At 47.4% G+C, this 15,207-nt stretch overlaps 1 long non-coding RNA gene across 1 annotated transcript; it reads right to left on the bottom strand.

Moving 5' to 3' along the window:
* Positions 1-6,550: 6,550 nt before the first annotated feature.
* On the bottom strand, positions 6,551-7,254 carry LOC137826310 (uncharacterized). The gene is made up of 2 exons (XR_011083474.1): positions 6,938-7,254; positions 6,551-6,806 (listed from the first exon to the last, which is right to left on the bottom strand). It is a non-coding gene; the product is annotated as an uncharacterized lncRNA (long non-coding RNA).
* Positions 7,255-15,207: the final 7,953 nt, after the last annotated feature.

The raw sequence follows: 15,207 nt of genomic DNA, 5'->3' as shown, positions 1-15,207 counted from the left end.
TCCCACCAACGGTTTGCACAAAACCGGCGGGCTCGCCAGGTACTCTTTAAGCTTGACGAAGGCCTCTTCACACTCCTTCGTCCAAGCAAACTTATTGTTTCGCCTTAAACACTGGAAGTACGGATGGCCTTTCTCTCCGCTAGCCGACACGAAACGAGACAGGGCGGCCATCCGACCTGTAAGCTGCTGCACCTCCTTCACGGTAGCCGGGCTCCTCATCGCCAAGATGGCAGCACACTTATCAGGATTTGCCTCTATTCCTCTTTCAGGTAAGAGGAATCCCAAGAACTTCCCTGCCTCCACGCCAAAAATGCACTTCTCGGGGTTCAGCTTCAACTTGAACTTGGCGATTGTGGTGAACAACTCCTCCAGGTCCGCAACGTGCTTGCTCGTTTCCGACGAGGTCACGACCATATCATCCACATACGCTTGCACATTCCTTCCCAACATTGGTGCAAGTACCCTATCCATCAATCTTTGGTACGTGGCCCCCGCGTTCTTCAGCCCAAAGGGCATCACTTTGTAGTAGTAACACGATCTCTCGGTCATGAAGGCGATCTTTTCTTCATCCATAGGGTGCATCTTTATCTGGTTGTACCCTGAGAAGGCGTCCAGGAAACTCAACAACTTACACCCCGCAACACTGTCGACCAGGGCATTTATGCTTGGCAAAGGATACGAGTCCTTTGGGCAAGCCTTGTTCAGATCAGTGAAGTCGACGCACATGCGCCACTTCCCATTGCTTTTCTTCACCAGCACGACATTGGCCAACCACTCAGGGTACTGAACCTCCCTGATATGGCTTGCGGCGAGGAGCTTCTGTGTTTCATCCCTGATCGCCTGCCTCCTCTCCTCGTTAAACTTCCTTCTTCTTTGCCGCACTGGTCTGACCTGGTTGTCCATTGCTAGGCGATGGCACAAGAAGTCGGGGTCGATTCCCGGCATGTCTGAAGCAGACCATGCGAAGGCATCCAGATGCCGCTCTATCACCTTGGCGATCTGGTCTTGGAGTTCGGCCTCCAAAGATCTTCCCAGCTTGAAGACCTTTCCCCCGATCTCCCTCTCGAGCCACTCCTCGACGGGTTTGGGTTGGGTTTCCCTGACGATCACCGCCTTGGCGATTCCCAGCTCCCTCGCTTCCTCTGGGCGGTTCCTCGCCTCTTCTTCCCGATCGGCGTTCTCCTCCCTTGCTTCAGCATCTACCATGACGACATCGCTACCGGCGGTCGCCTCCACCACCGTCGACCTGAGCTTCACACCGGGAGGCGGGGTGGTAGTGATGTAACTTACTGACCTCTTATTTTTCAGGCTATTCTCATAGCACTTCTTCGCTTCCTTTTGGTCAGATTTGATGGTGATCACCTTCATGTGCCTGGTCGAGGGCACAACTCCTATTCTGTTGAGTGTTGGTCTTCCCAACATAATGTTATATGCCGAGGGAGCATTCACGACGAGGTACTTGATTTTCTCCGTCCTCGAGCCCGCCTCATCTGTGAATTTAGTTCTTAACTCGATGTACCCCCTAACCTCCACCTGATCACCAGTGAAACCGTATAAGCACCCTCCATAGGGCCTCAGCTGGTCAAGGGGTAGTTGCAGCTGTGTGAAAGTCGGCCAGAACATCACATCTGCCGAGCTTCCTTGGTCCACCAGTACCCTGTGGACCTTCCTCCCCGCTGTGACAAGCGAGATAACTATGGGATCGTTGTCATGAGGCACAACGTCCCTGAGATCTTCTCTTGTGAATGTGATGTCCACATCTGGCGAGTGGTCCTCGAACATGTCCACCGTCATCACAGACCTTGCATACTTCTTCCTCTGTGATGCGGTGCATCCACCACCCGAGAAACCTCCTGGGATGGTGTGGATCTCTCCATGAGTGGGCATCTCATGCTGCTGAGCCTCACCACCCGCTGGCTGGGAGCTCGACGCGCCCCCCGTCCTCCTGTCCAGCAGGTAATCATTCAGGAAACCGCTCTTGACCAGGTCGTCGAGCTGGTATCCCAGTGCTAAACATGAATCGACGGTGTGACCAAAACTCTGGTGGAATTCGCACCAGGCGTCTGGTATTGGTCCTAATACCTTGTCGCCCACCTTCTCAGGTGCCTTGAGCCTGGCTGCTATATTGGGGATGGCGATCAGGTCCGCCAACCCCATGACAAACTTATGCTTTGGCGGGCGATTGTACTCCCTGGGGCGCCCTGGGCCCCTGCCCTTGTTTTTCTTTGGGTCACAAGGATGGCGAGTTTGATCCCTCTTGGCCGCCGCTGTCTCCAGCACCCTCTGTGGATGAATCCTGGTCTGGGCGCGTGGCCTAGCAGGGGCCACGCTTCCCCTCTTCTCGGCGACCTCACTTTCGTCGGCGATGTGGACCACCGCGAGTCGCCTAACCTCAGGAAACGTGGCGGGGTGAGCCCTGATCAGTGCCTCACCGAAAGGTCCCGGCAGCACGCCCTTTTTGAAGGCGTATACCAGCATCTCCTCGTCTTTCGCAGGCGAGCGGACCATCTGTGCTCCAAAACGATTCAGATAGTCCCTGAGGGACTCTCCCTGGTATTGCCGGTCGAACAGGTCGTAAGACACCCTAGGTGGCGCCTTGTTCACAATGTACTGCTCGACGAAAATCTTCGAAAACTGCTGGAAATTGGTTATGTGACCTGTAGGCAAGCTCACAAACCATTCCAGTGCTATTCCCTGGAGCGTGCTCACAAACATTTTGCAATACACAGCATCCGAGCCTCCTGACAGCATCATCTGCGTGTGGAACGTGGTGAGATGTGCCTCAGGATCCTCCACGCCGGTGAAAGTAGCCTTCACGGGTACCACGCTCGCAGGGATAGGCATGTCTGTGATCGCCTGAGCAAACGGCATAAGGAAAACGCGAGGTGGCGACGACGGCGCGACCTCTTCAGCGACCGGGCGGCCTCTCTGCTCCTGAAGAGCTTGGCGCAACTCCTCAGTCACTTTGCTGAGCTCTTCATTCCTGGCCTGAGAGGCGACTAGGTCCTCATGCATCTTTGCCTGCTCTACGCGCGAGGCCTCCACATTCGCCTGCAGTGCACGCATGATCTCCATCATCTGCGCCATGGTCATGGCGCCTTCAGCAGCAACTGGCACAACTGGACTTGAACGGTTGCTTCTCATCTTTCTCATGAAAACTCAGCAAACCAAAGTTCGCCGAACAAAATCTCCTTCAGCAACGATCGATCCAACGAACAACCGGCTAGAAGTCCTCAAACTCCCTAAGGCCTTCGCAAACACAACTACAACAGCACGCCGATAGATTCGGACGTCGAAACCTTCACAGAAACTTGCAACTTCACCTCAGATCCTCCACTTCTTCAACAAGCCCCCGATTCCCTAACCAGAAACGCAATCAAACAGAAACACACCGAACGACCGATTGAACACCGTGCGAACGGCAAGAAACTCCAAGAAAACCGATCGAAAGCTTGAACGAACGGTGGAAAACCTCACTCCGCCGATTAAAACTCGAACAACGGTAGAAACTTCGAATTCACCGAACAAGACTCAGACGAACAGTGAAAAACACGAATTTACCGATCAACAGCTTGAACGAACGGCGAAAAATGGTTGCACCAGCACACAACCACACAGAAACTACTGAAACTTCAAGAACTCACGCTGTGGATGGGGACAGGTTTTACACGGCCCCACGGTGGGCGCCTGATAATCCTTCCTGTTGACCAGAACGCAAGAGCCTTGCCTCGTCAAATCTGGATCGACTTTGCGCCGTGCTAGCTTCCGTCCTTCGCCTTGATTCACCTCAAGAACCTGCAAAAGACAGAACGGCGCCACTGCGGCCGATCGCGCTCCGACGTCCAAGTCAGCGACTGAACCACCAAAATACTAAGAGAAAACTAAGAACTTCAGGAACTGTGCAATGTTCTCTCTCAGCGTACTCAAGTTCTCGCAAGCGCAAAAGAAGTATTCTAAGACGCGCGTACCTCAGAAGTTCGTTAGGATCCCTTATATACCTGTGTGCTTTCTCTCTCCTGACAGTTACACATCTGGACACGTGGCTCGCATCCAGCTGTACACGTGTCACCATTTGGAGCATTCTTGACTTGAGCGTCACCTCTTACTCTTTAGGCTGTTCGACTAAGTTACTTATGCAGGAAGCAACTCAGCGTGTAGCTGCCTTGGAGCGCGATCTCTTCTTGTGTGGCGAGTACGGGTGTCTTCATACACACCTTCCCTATGGTCTCGCTGGCCGCCATTATATTCTACTTTACTTACTTCACTGTGCATGCTCGGGTAAGCTGTTCCCCGACCTCAACCTCTGGCCAACTAGGGAATGACCATCTGACGACTTCATCCTTTGCTTTGAAAGCCTGGAACAAGCTTTCCTGATTCTTCGGCGATGTCATCCTCTCGGCGATCAGAGATCGCCTTGTCGCCTGGGTTCGCACCCGGCGACTACAACACAAACTTGGTGACCGCCGATTTAGGTATGCTAGAGATCGGGGCACGCCAACTTAACGACTGGCGATCACACGAGCCTCCCGACGTCCTTCCCTTCTACCAGCCAGGTGTCCCGTTCGACACGCCTATACTATTGCTTGCGGCCACGTCATCAATTCCGACTACCTGGGCGGTACATTGTTCAAAAGTTGAGACATAATTTAAAATTAAAACACACATTGTTCATCCCTAATCAATTTTGCTTCCAGCACCTGATACTATTACTTGCACCACTTCCAATATATGATACCTGAAATAAATAATTTTAAATTAATAATTTTAAATGTTTATAATTATAAAATAAAAAAAACCAATAAATATTTAAATATATTAATACCTCATTAACTAAATAAAAATATGCATTATCTAAAATAAATAAAAAATATATCAAAGATTTTAAAGATTTTTTTGAAAGATAAAAACATAATAAAAAACATACGTAGCTGCAAATTCTTTCAAAGATTTTAATTGTTTATTATATCAAATATATATATAATAATAAAAAGTACTTCTAATATAGAGGATGAAAGATAGCATTATCATTGTGGAGTATTTCTAAGCAAATGCTTTAAAGAAGTGTGTGGTACCTGTTATAAATGAAGAGATAGCAGCACATGGAGGGGTATTTGTTGCAGCCATCTTCAGATATTCTACTATAAATTAAACATTTTCAGCTACGTATCTTTTCAAGGTTACAAGGAAGCCTGCAAATGTATCTTTTCAAGGTTAGTTCAGTGTTCTGATTTTCTTTCTGCAAGAGTAAGTATCATATTACTAAATAATAAAGTTCTAAAATGAAATGAAGTCATAATAAATTTTATAGTTCCAGATACATTTTTTTAACCTGCAATAAAACATGTAAAGCATGTTAAAAAGGGTGCTGCTACACTGATCTCACTAAGATCCTTGGATTGCGAGTGGGAATTAGTCCAATTCTATAAATATCCCTTCATGTGAAAGTAATCACATATCTGTATTGTGTTTTTATGTAAGCCACTTCTTTACTAAATAATATTTATTTTTCATTCCATGAAAGGGAGAACAAAAAAATATCATTTCATACAAAGAGTCGGTTCTTATTTGCATATCAGTGTCCTCTACAATTACTTCTGAATGTTCATAGTTATTATGGTCTGAGAGGCTCTTGTACAGAAAAAATTCGAACCTTGATTTCACAGATCAATTTAACATGTTTGACTGCAACCTCAACAAGGTAATGCTGACAATAGTATTAACACTAATTAGAACATACCGCACAGTTCTCTAAATAGAATCCATTTAAGCAACACATGTATCGTCAAGACCACTCATGCAAAGGATTGATGATTATCTCCATTTAAGGATCTGGGAACTCGGATTAGTGTTAACGCCATGTGCATTACTTATATATTTTGCATATCCTATTAATATCAAAACTAAAACTCTGATTCAGGAAAAATAATGTATCACGCTACTCATTTCACTGGGTTTTCTTCCAACATATCTTCATCACAGCTGTGGGGATGAATAAAATGTGGCACCTCCTCTATCATCTACAAGCTAATAATGGGAGATATACAAGCAATATGGTTACCATAGTGAAAATAAGATCAAAATGTCAAACACATGCAAGACAACAAACCTACCCGCCATAGTTCCAATAGCTGCCATAACAAGAAACCAAAAATCATGACCAAGCAAAACAACTTTACTGCCCATGCTACACAAAAGAGATATCTAAAAGAATAGAGACTGTTAGCATAGGTAGAAGTAAGTCCTTAGGTCATTACAGCAAGTATGCTTTAAAATGGAAATCTTAGAATTATTATAATCAGATTGATATTCCTCCTTCTATTTGAACTACTACTCCTATAAAAGAATTTCCATTGTAGTTGTTGAATGAAGATCCAAAAATACATTTCTATACCAAGTATCAACAAGAAAATTAAACAAAGCTATGCTGAAGTGGTTAACAAGGTCACATTACTAAAACCGAATGAACAATGGAGTTCCTATTACAACTATCAACTAAGTTACCATTGCAAGCAAATTGAACCAATGATGTTTAAAGAGTACCGTGAGAATCTTTCAAGAAGAATTTGATTGGAGCACTTCAAAGCACGATCATATACAATTTCAGTCCTTTTGGCAACATCATGCCAGTTGTAGAGTTCTTTCATCTACATAAATAACATTAAAAGAGGATCCAATTTAGCCACTAAATGCATTAAAAAGACCATGTAAACAACAACTCATTCGATTATGCGTGGCTTGCGAATCTATCTTTGACAGCATAGATATTGCCTTTTGAATTATAGGCACCATATCACCAGGATCAGGCTCTGCCAAAACAATCAAGATATCATTCAAATTAAGGATTGAAATGAAGCTAGAGTTCCTACATAACACAAATAATATAAAAGGTATATATTCTCAAATTGAACCAGTATAGAGAGAAATATTTAGCATCTACCTCAGGAGCTCCACCGACTCTTGTGCTCACTGTATCTCAGGAATCTCGTCGACCATGATGTTGATGTTGTGGACGCCGACATCCGCACTGCGCTCCTCTTTGTAGCGAGACTAGGCTCCGAATTGTGCTTGACACTGCTTGCGGAAGCCGGCGCGAATCTGGACCACCGCGACCATATCAGGGATCTCGCGGGCGCTGCACATGACGGTGGGGGACATGAGACCTGGCATGACGAAGTTGTTGTTGGATGAACATCAAACAACTGCTAAGGATTCTCACTTTTTTGGAGGATTTTTATCACCAAGCGCTTTCATCCCAAATATTAATTTCCAACATGGTTTGTAAAAAGAGCTTGCCCTTTTGAATTCCCGAAGCTCAAAGAACATAAGTTTGTTTCACCTCCCACACCATGCACTATCTTATATGTGAACAAACTAACTATGTTATTTGTAGGAGTTCTAAATTCAAGGTCGAATTCTCTCAAACCGGGGGGTTGATACAAACCAAGCCAACAAGGAGATGACCAAGTGATGGGTTCTTTTTCTTGGAGATTTGGAAAGGGTGGCAGAAGCAATGGATGTGATGGATCAAGGAGGGCTCATATAGAGCTATGAGTTCCTTGTAGGTGCATGAAAGGTATGGAAAGTAATTGGTTGGGCATATCACTTGGAGAAAGGTGGAGGTGAAGATCAAAATGTCTAATTTAGCGAGACTAGACAAGGGAGTAAAAGCTTGCAATATTTGGCAACATTTTACTCATAAACTTATCTTACAAAACATGAGTCAAGCACCCCATTATATAGGTGCAAGTGCCTTGGAGAACAAGGAGAAAGGGTATGAAGGGGAATACACAAAAGAGCGGCTGCTAGGGTTTTGACTAAAGTCAATGCCGCACCCTAGGAGCAAACTTCTAGAAGCTAGGTTAACTTCTTACCCTAAAAGGCTTTACTCAAGCTACAAGCTCACCCCCCATTATGTTAAAAGAACAATATTCTACTGAAATTACAAATAAAGAAACTAGCTCTCATGGCTTGGGCTTTACTTTTTGTGATCCTCTTTGAACATATAAAGAAACATTTTGTCGCCGTCAGTAGTAGAGTCCCAATCTTCTTGAATCCTCTTTGCCATGGACCTAGTTGTTGGGCCTCTTCCATCATCCCCTCCTTCTTGAAGAGGATTTGTCCTCAAATCACACGCTTCAGCCTCTTCATCTTCACTACCTGCAAAAGGTGTTAGATCCATAACATTGAAGGTAATTTGTACTCCATATTCTTCAGCAAGGTCAATTTGATATGCATTATTATTGATTCTTTTGAGAACTTGGAAGGGACCATCACCCAGGGAACTAAGTTTAGACTTTCTCTGATTAGGGAATCTGTCTTTTCTAAGGTGAAGCCAAACCTAATCTCCCTCCTCAAAAATCACCTCTCTCTTCCCCTTATTGCTATGTTTCCTGTATTTCTTTGTTTGGTGTTGTATTTTGTTTTTAATCCTCTCATGAATTTTCTTTACAAATTCTGCCTTTGTTACTCCTTCCTTATGCACAAAATCTTGTGGATTAGGTAGAGGTAACAAATCTAAAGGAGTAAGAGGATTGAACCCATACACAACCTCAAATGGAGAAATATTAGTAGTTTTATGAACTACTCTATTATATGCAAACTCAATATGAGGAAGGTACTCATCCCAAGATTTGTGGTTTCCTTTCATGATTGACCTAAGCATAGTGGAAATAGATTTATTTACAACTTCAGTTTGTTCATCTGTTTGAGGATGAGAAGAAGTTGAGAAATTCAACTTAGTTCCAAGCCTTTCCCAAAGAGTTCTCCAGAAATGGCTTACAAATTTAGGATCTCTATCCGAAACTATGGTCTGAGGTAAACCATGTAGTCTTACCACTTCTCTAAAGAAGAGCTTAGAGATGTTGCAAGCATCATCCACTTTATTGCAGGGTATGAAATGAGCCATCTTGCTAAACCTATCCACTAACACAAAGATGGAATCAAAACCTCTATGTGTCCAAGGAAGTCCTAATATGAAATCCATTCTTATATCTTCCCAAGGAGCACTTGCAAAAGGTAAAGGAGTGTAGAGTCCGTGAGGCATTGTTTAAGATTTAACTTTTAAACATGAAATGCATCTATGACAATGTCTTCGGACATCTTTCCTCATGTGTGGCCAAAAGAATTTTCTTTTTAAAAGCTCAAGAGTTTTATCAAATCCAAAATGGCTCATGAGTCCTCCTTCATGTGCTTCTTTTACAAGGAGTTTTCTATGTGTTCCTTGGGGTATGCAAAGTTTTCCTTCTTTAAATAAATACCCCTCAAAAACATAAAAACCTCCTTGTCCTCTATGTTGGCACTCAACAAAAGTGAGTGCAAAATCATGATATTCTTTATAAAGTTCAGGTATGTTTTCAAATCCAAGAATTTGGGCTCCAAGTTTATAAAAGAGGGCATGTCTCCTTGATAGAGCATGATCCTGCCGGCAACTCGAAAGTGGGTGAATCGCTTCATAACACTCTCAGCCCTGTCTTCGCGACTGTGTCTCCTGAAGAATCACCCTCTGAACTTTCTCTCAGATGTCTTCAAAGTGTGACCTGCAAAATACACAGACGGCGCCTCTAGCGGCCGTTTGCACTCCGACGATCAAGTTAGTCCAACAGAACCACCAGAAACTGGGAACTAGTAATGTGTGTGTGAGAAAAAACTTGCACTCTGTTTTTCGTCTATCTTTTTTCTCTCCCCACACTCTCACTCTGATTCCCTCTTTTATCTCTCTTTTCCTGCTTCTGGGCATAACAGAATTCTGTTATGCTTTTCTCGCATGTGTCAGAACCCTGTTATGCTTTTCAGAGAAAGCGTACCTTCAGAATCAGCAATGGGGAGCGTGAGAGTCTGCGCATGTCTGCGCTTGGCTGCGCCTGTCTGTACCTTTAGTGGTACGGAGTGCTCTTTTGTCTGGACCGCACCCCTCTCAGATGATGACACGTGGAGGCCTGCAACTCACATCTAACCACACACGTGTCACTTACTGGAAGGGCTCTAGCGCCTCTCTTTGTCTGCCTAAGTTACGCCCTTGCGGAGTAACTTGGGATGCTTCTCTTATCTGGGTAAATCGCATACTCGTAGGAGAACGTCGGGTGTGGCTGGTCTAGGCACACTCACCAAACGTTACTCTCTGCGTAGGCAACTTACCCTTCAGGATGACACGCACGTAATGGGTTGAGGGAATCACCAATCACCGACTGGCTTACTAGTTCCCTCAGGCCACTCTCGTGCATGATTCCTTGAGGTGTGCTCATGCGAGGTCCATGCGTAACGCTCTCGCTGGGAACCTTAGTCCCAGTTTAACTGCGTGTAACACGAGGCCCCGATGACAATACACCCGATGGCTGATCAGTGTTTATTCGCTACTCGCGCTCTGCCTCCAGGCGCGAGTCTGGGAACTGGTCTGCTGGTGGTCACTTGGCTACTGACCACCGATCACCATTCTGGGTGATCTATCCCCCGACCTCTCTGCCGCCTGATCTGTCGGTGGTAACTTGGTTACTGACCACTGATCACCTCTCTTGGCGATCGTCCCCCTACCTCTCTGCCACCTGGTCCACGTGTCACCCTGCGAGTGGTCCACGTGGTTCTCTGATGCTGACGTCATCGACTACCGATGACCGATCGGATCACAAGCCCCCCAGTCTTGAGTCGAGAACTCGTTCTCGGCGAAGAGACTAAGTGGTCGTGCCTTCAGTCCACGTGGCAAGTGGGGCCGCCTCACGTGCCACCTCACGTGCTGCTTCTTTAACGTTTGGACTCCCTCTCTTCATCTCGCGACACGTGGCGCCATCGACGGCCAGCGTTGTGCGTCGCTAGCGCTTCTTTCATTCAAATTGGCGCGCCCTTCCACTGTTCCTTCATCTTCTTCATTTGACTCCCAGACTCTCTGCGAACTTCTCTTCTGCGCACCCATCTTTCTTCAAATTCTCTGTGATCCTAATCTCTTACAATCATTCAAAGGTATGGTTTTTCTTTTCCCTGGCCCCTTTTTGGTCATCTTTACCGATTGCATTTATCATTCTAGTTATCATGCATCCATCTTCCCTGTTTTTCTTCTTCTCAACCCGCGCTAGGGTTTTTCTCGTGCTTCCGCCTCGACTTCTGCCTCCCCTTCTTTCTCCTTTACCTGGGCATTTCTTTCTCATTTCCTCTCTCTGTTTTTCACCGAACCATCCATCACTCTCTCCCTTTCTATTTCTGACCCTTCGTTTTCTTCCATTGCAGCTATCTCTCGATGGCTCGCTTGAAGCAGACCGCTCGTGTCATTGCCTCCTCTTCTGGTGCACAGCCCTCCGCGAGTGCACCAGCTTCGCCACCGCCCGTTGTCACCTCATTTCATGACAACGCCAAGGTCTATGACTGGGCCCCTCTGGCGTTGCTATCTGAAACGTCCATCTTGCTACCCCAGGACCATCTTAACTCACTCCTGAGCCACAACCCGGACGAACCCTCGTGTTCCATAGACAGGGAAAACGACTTCCACATCCGAGTCCGCATCCCTCCCCGAGGGATGCCCATTTGCGCTGACGACAGGGCCACCAATGGGGTGCCCTTCGTTTTTGTTTACTCCGCGATCTTCAAAAGGTTGAAGCTGCGACTCCCCTTCACCTTCTTCGAGAAAGAGCTGATGATGGAGTTGAACGTCGCGCCCTGCCAACTCCACCCCAACGCCTGGGCCTTTATCCGGGCGTTTCAGATCCTGTGCAACCACTTTGGGCACAACGCCTCAGTGGAGGTGTTCCTTTACTTCTTTGAGGCGAAGAAACCAGGGGATAGGTTTTGGGTCAGCCTGAACGGGGTTGCTGGACGGGTGCTTCTGGGCCTGTACCAGCAGTCCTTCAAAGACTGGAAAGGCAGGTTTTACATGATATCCGCCACCCCACAAAGCCCTCATCTGCTCGAGGGGTACCCCCTCTACTGGGTTCCCCAGGTTCAATTTAAAAAACCCAAGGACCTCGAGACCATGGCCCCCTACGAGCGCGAGCTGTGTGGGCTGCTCCTGGGGGCTAAGTATGACTCCGCTCGCCTCATCAAGGATGAGTTTGACGTGGTTTCCCTGAAGAAATATATAGGTAGTTCTTTCTCTGCCGCCCCTTAGGACACTTATACCTCCTCATGCATGCTCTTATACGCTTCACCTTGCTTGCGTCTCTTAGCTGTCTAATTTTCCCCTTTCTTGCCTATGCAGATTCAATGTCAGGGAAAGATAGGAGGTTGGCGGTGTTAGAGCTTGCTAAACGCCGAGCGGCCAAAGGGACTGGCTCTTCCTCTTCCACCACTGAGCCAATTGAAGCCCCTCCACTCTCGGTCGCGCCAGCCGAAGGCCACGAGCAAGGGAAGAAAAGGAAACGACTGGTGAAGGCTTCTTCGCTTGTACCTGCTGCTGCTGCTGCCTCAGTGGAAGAGGAAAGCTCTGGCTCCCCCCTCATTCACCGCCAGAGGAAGAAACCAGTGGTTGAGGGGGTCTCGTCTCTCCAGCCTGGAGAGATCGAGGTGGTAGAGGTAGAGGAAGGTTCACCACCTCCCCCTCCCTCTACTCGACCTGCCCCAGAGCCCGCATGCCCACCTTCCCCTTGCCAACAATCGCCCCCAATCTCTCAACCGCCAACTTCCCCCCAGCAGGCCAATCACCTGGTCCATCCGCTCACCCTGCTGGGGGTGTTTCTGCTCAAAACGAGTGTGCCCTGCCTTCACTAACAATCTCCACCGCAAATGCTGAACATGGTGGGTCTAGCTCGCGCCCAAGCAACACTGGAGTCAACCATGAGAACTTCAGCAGAGTTATCTCCATGGTGCGACAGCACATCAGCAACGGGGAGCTCGTCGACTGGAGCGGGGAGGAGATAGATGCACACCTTGCCAAGCAGGTGGTGCTCTCGCTGGAGTTCTCCACCCAGCATCGCAAGCAGAAGGCCCTAGAAAAAAGGGTGAAGGAACTTGAGCACGACAAGGAGTCGCTGCAAAGTGACCTTGAAGCCGCTCAGGGGTTTGTTGAGCTGATGCGAGGCATGGTGGAGAAGGCCAGGAGGGAGTATTTGATGCAGGTCCAGGAGACCATCAAGATGGAGATCTTGATGGGGCAGACTGTTGGTCCTCTGGACTGCAAGGTGGCAGAGCTACAGGCTGAGAATTCTTCCTTGCGCGAACAGAGTCAGATGGTGGAGGAGTTACAGGCTGAGAACGCCTCCCTACGCCAACAGGATTCTCAGCGGGTGGAGATGCTCAAGTCTGCCAAAGAGGCAACTGCTGCTGCTGAAAGGAAGCTTGAGGAGGCAGTGGGCAAGCTGTCTGAAGCTGCCTCCTCCCTTGCTGCCCTCACCACGCAGAGGGATGCTGCAGAGGCTTCGAGGCGAAGTCTGGAGGCGGAGAAAGAGGACTTGATGAACGTGGGCGCTGATTCCCTCATTGATGGATTCGAGCTGGCGCTCGAGCAAGTCCGCTGCGTCCTCCCAGAACTGGACCTTTCACAATTCAGCATTCATCACTCGGTGGTAGATGGAAAACTTAGGCCTCCTACTCCCTGAATCTCTTCCTTTTTGTAAATTTGACTTCTTCTGTACAAAGCTTCATTCTGTAACCTTACGTTTCTGCACCATTCAACTCATTGTAACTGACAATTGTATGAACATCTCTGGTGATATACCTTGATTTTAACTGCTCAATTTCTCTTTGTATTTTCTTTGAACTTCACTTATCTTCATGTGCGCGACTAATTGTTAACTAGTTTAGGTTCAGCGCGATCTTGGGCTTTACCTTTCCTTTCGCACACGACTAAGTGTTAACCAGCTTAGGCTTAGCGCGATCTTGAGCTTCGTCTTTTACTTTACGCACGACTAAGTGTTAACCAGCTTAGGCTTAGCGCGATCTGCTTCTCTTACTCTTTGCGCGCGACTAAGTGTTAACCAGCTTAGGCTTAGCGCGATCTGCTTCTCTTACTCTTTGCGCGCGACTAAGCGTTGACCAGCTTAGGCTTAGCGCGATCTGCTTGATCACGACTGGCTATTCCCTCAGCTTGGTGTTTAACAGTCCTCGTGCGCTGCTTTGCACTACTAGCCAATTACCGACAACTCATCAGTGATCGCTCTTTAGTCTTTACTTAGCCTTCTCTGTCGCTCTAGCGCTAAGTGCATAAAGGACTTTGACATCGATCGCTCAAAGTGATGCCTCTTCTTGGGGAAAGAAAGTGTTTCTCGCTAACCCCTTTTCCTTTCCCCAAGGTCATCACCCTTTGGCGGGTTGAGTCGCTCATTCCCTGTCTCACTCCTGGGGTGAGAAAGGTTTCTGACTAAGAGTCTTACTGGGCCAATATTGGTGTATGCCAAGTGGGTAAGGACGTTTTGTCAAAACCTTTCCTTTCCCTCCCTTGGTCTTACTAGCACCCCTGGCTTTTCAAACCTTTAACTGCTTGCGCTCACACCTGGGGTGAGGAAGACTTAGATCGGTGCCAGTACTTGCGCCTAGGGCAAGTAGGGCCTAACCAATCACCTGCACTTGCACCTGGGGCAAGGAGGATTTTAACTTTAATACTTGAGCACACTTGATATGCTGGAAATTTTTCTTTAATTGGGTGGCCTCGTTAAAAACCCTCTTTAGGGAAAAGAGTGCCCCGTTGTCTGTTCAACTGTTTCCACCACATACAAAGCATGTGTCTTTTAGCGCGAGAACGCCATTACTGTACAACTTTAACTGAAATAAAATTTTAAGTGGGTGGCGTTCCACGTTCTGGGGATTGCTCCTCCTTCCAAAGTCTCTAGGCGATAGGCTCCGTTCTCTAATGTCTCCCCCACTCTGTACGGGCCTGTCCACTTTGGGGATAACTTGTTCTGCATGTCATTCTGATGCGCCTTTCTCATCACCAGGTCACCTTCCTGGAAGCGCCTGGGCCTCACTTTAGAGTTGTGCCTCCGCTCTACTCTCCTCTTCACAGCTTCAGCACTGACTCTGGCCTCTTCTCGCACTTCGTCTAGCAGATCCAGGTTCACCTTACGCTCTTCATTGGACTCTTCAGCAACGAAGTTCAAGAATCTGGGGGAGCTCTCCTGTATCTCTACAGGAATCATGGCGTCTGTCCCATAGACAAGGCTGAAGGGCGTCTCATGGGTGCTGGACTGTGGGGTGGTGTGATAAGACCACACAATTCTGGGGACCTCCTCTGCCCAGCCTCCTTTGGCCTTGTCTAGTCTTCGCTTCAGTCCCCTGAGCAGCACTCGATTTGCT

This window comes from Phaseolus vulgaris, chromosome 8 (assembly GCF_000499845.2).
Source record: "Phaseolus vulgaris cultivar G19833 chromosome 8, P. vulgaris v2.0, whole genome shotgun sequence".
NCBI classification, from domain to species: Eukaryota; Viridiplantae; Streptophyta; class Magnoliopsida; order Fabales; family Fabaceae; genus Phaseolus; species Phaseolus vulgaris.
The sequence above is the reverse complement of the archived record's forward strand: the minus strand, read 5'-3'. Positions and strand labels throughout refer to the sequence as shown.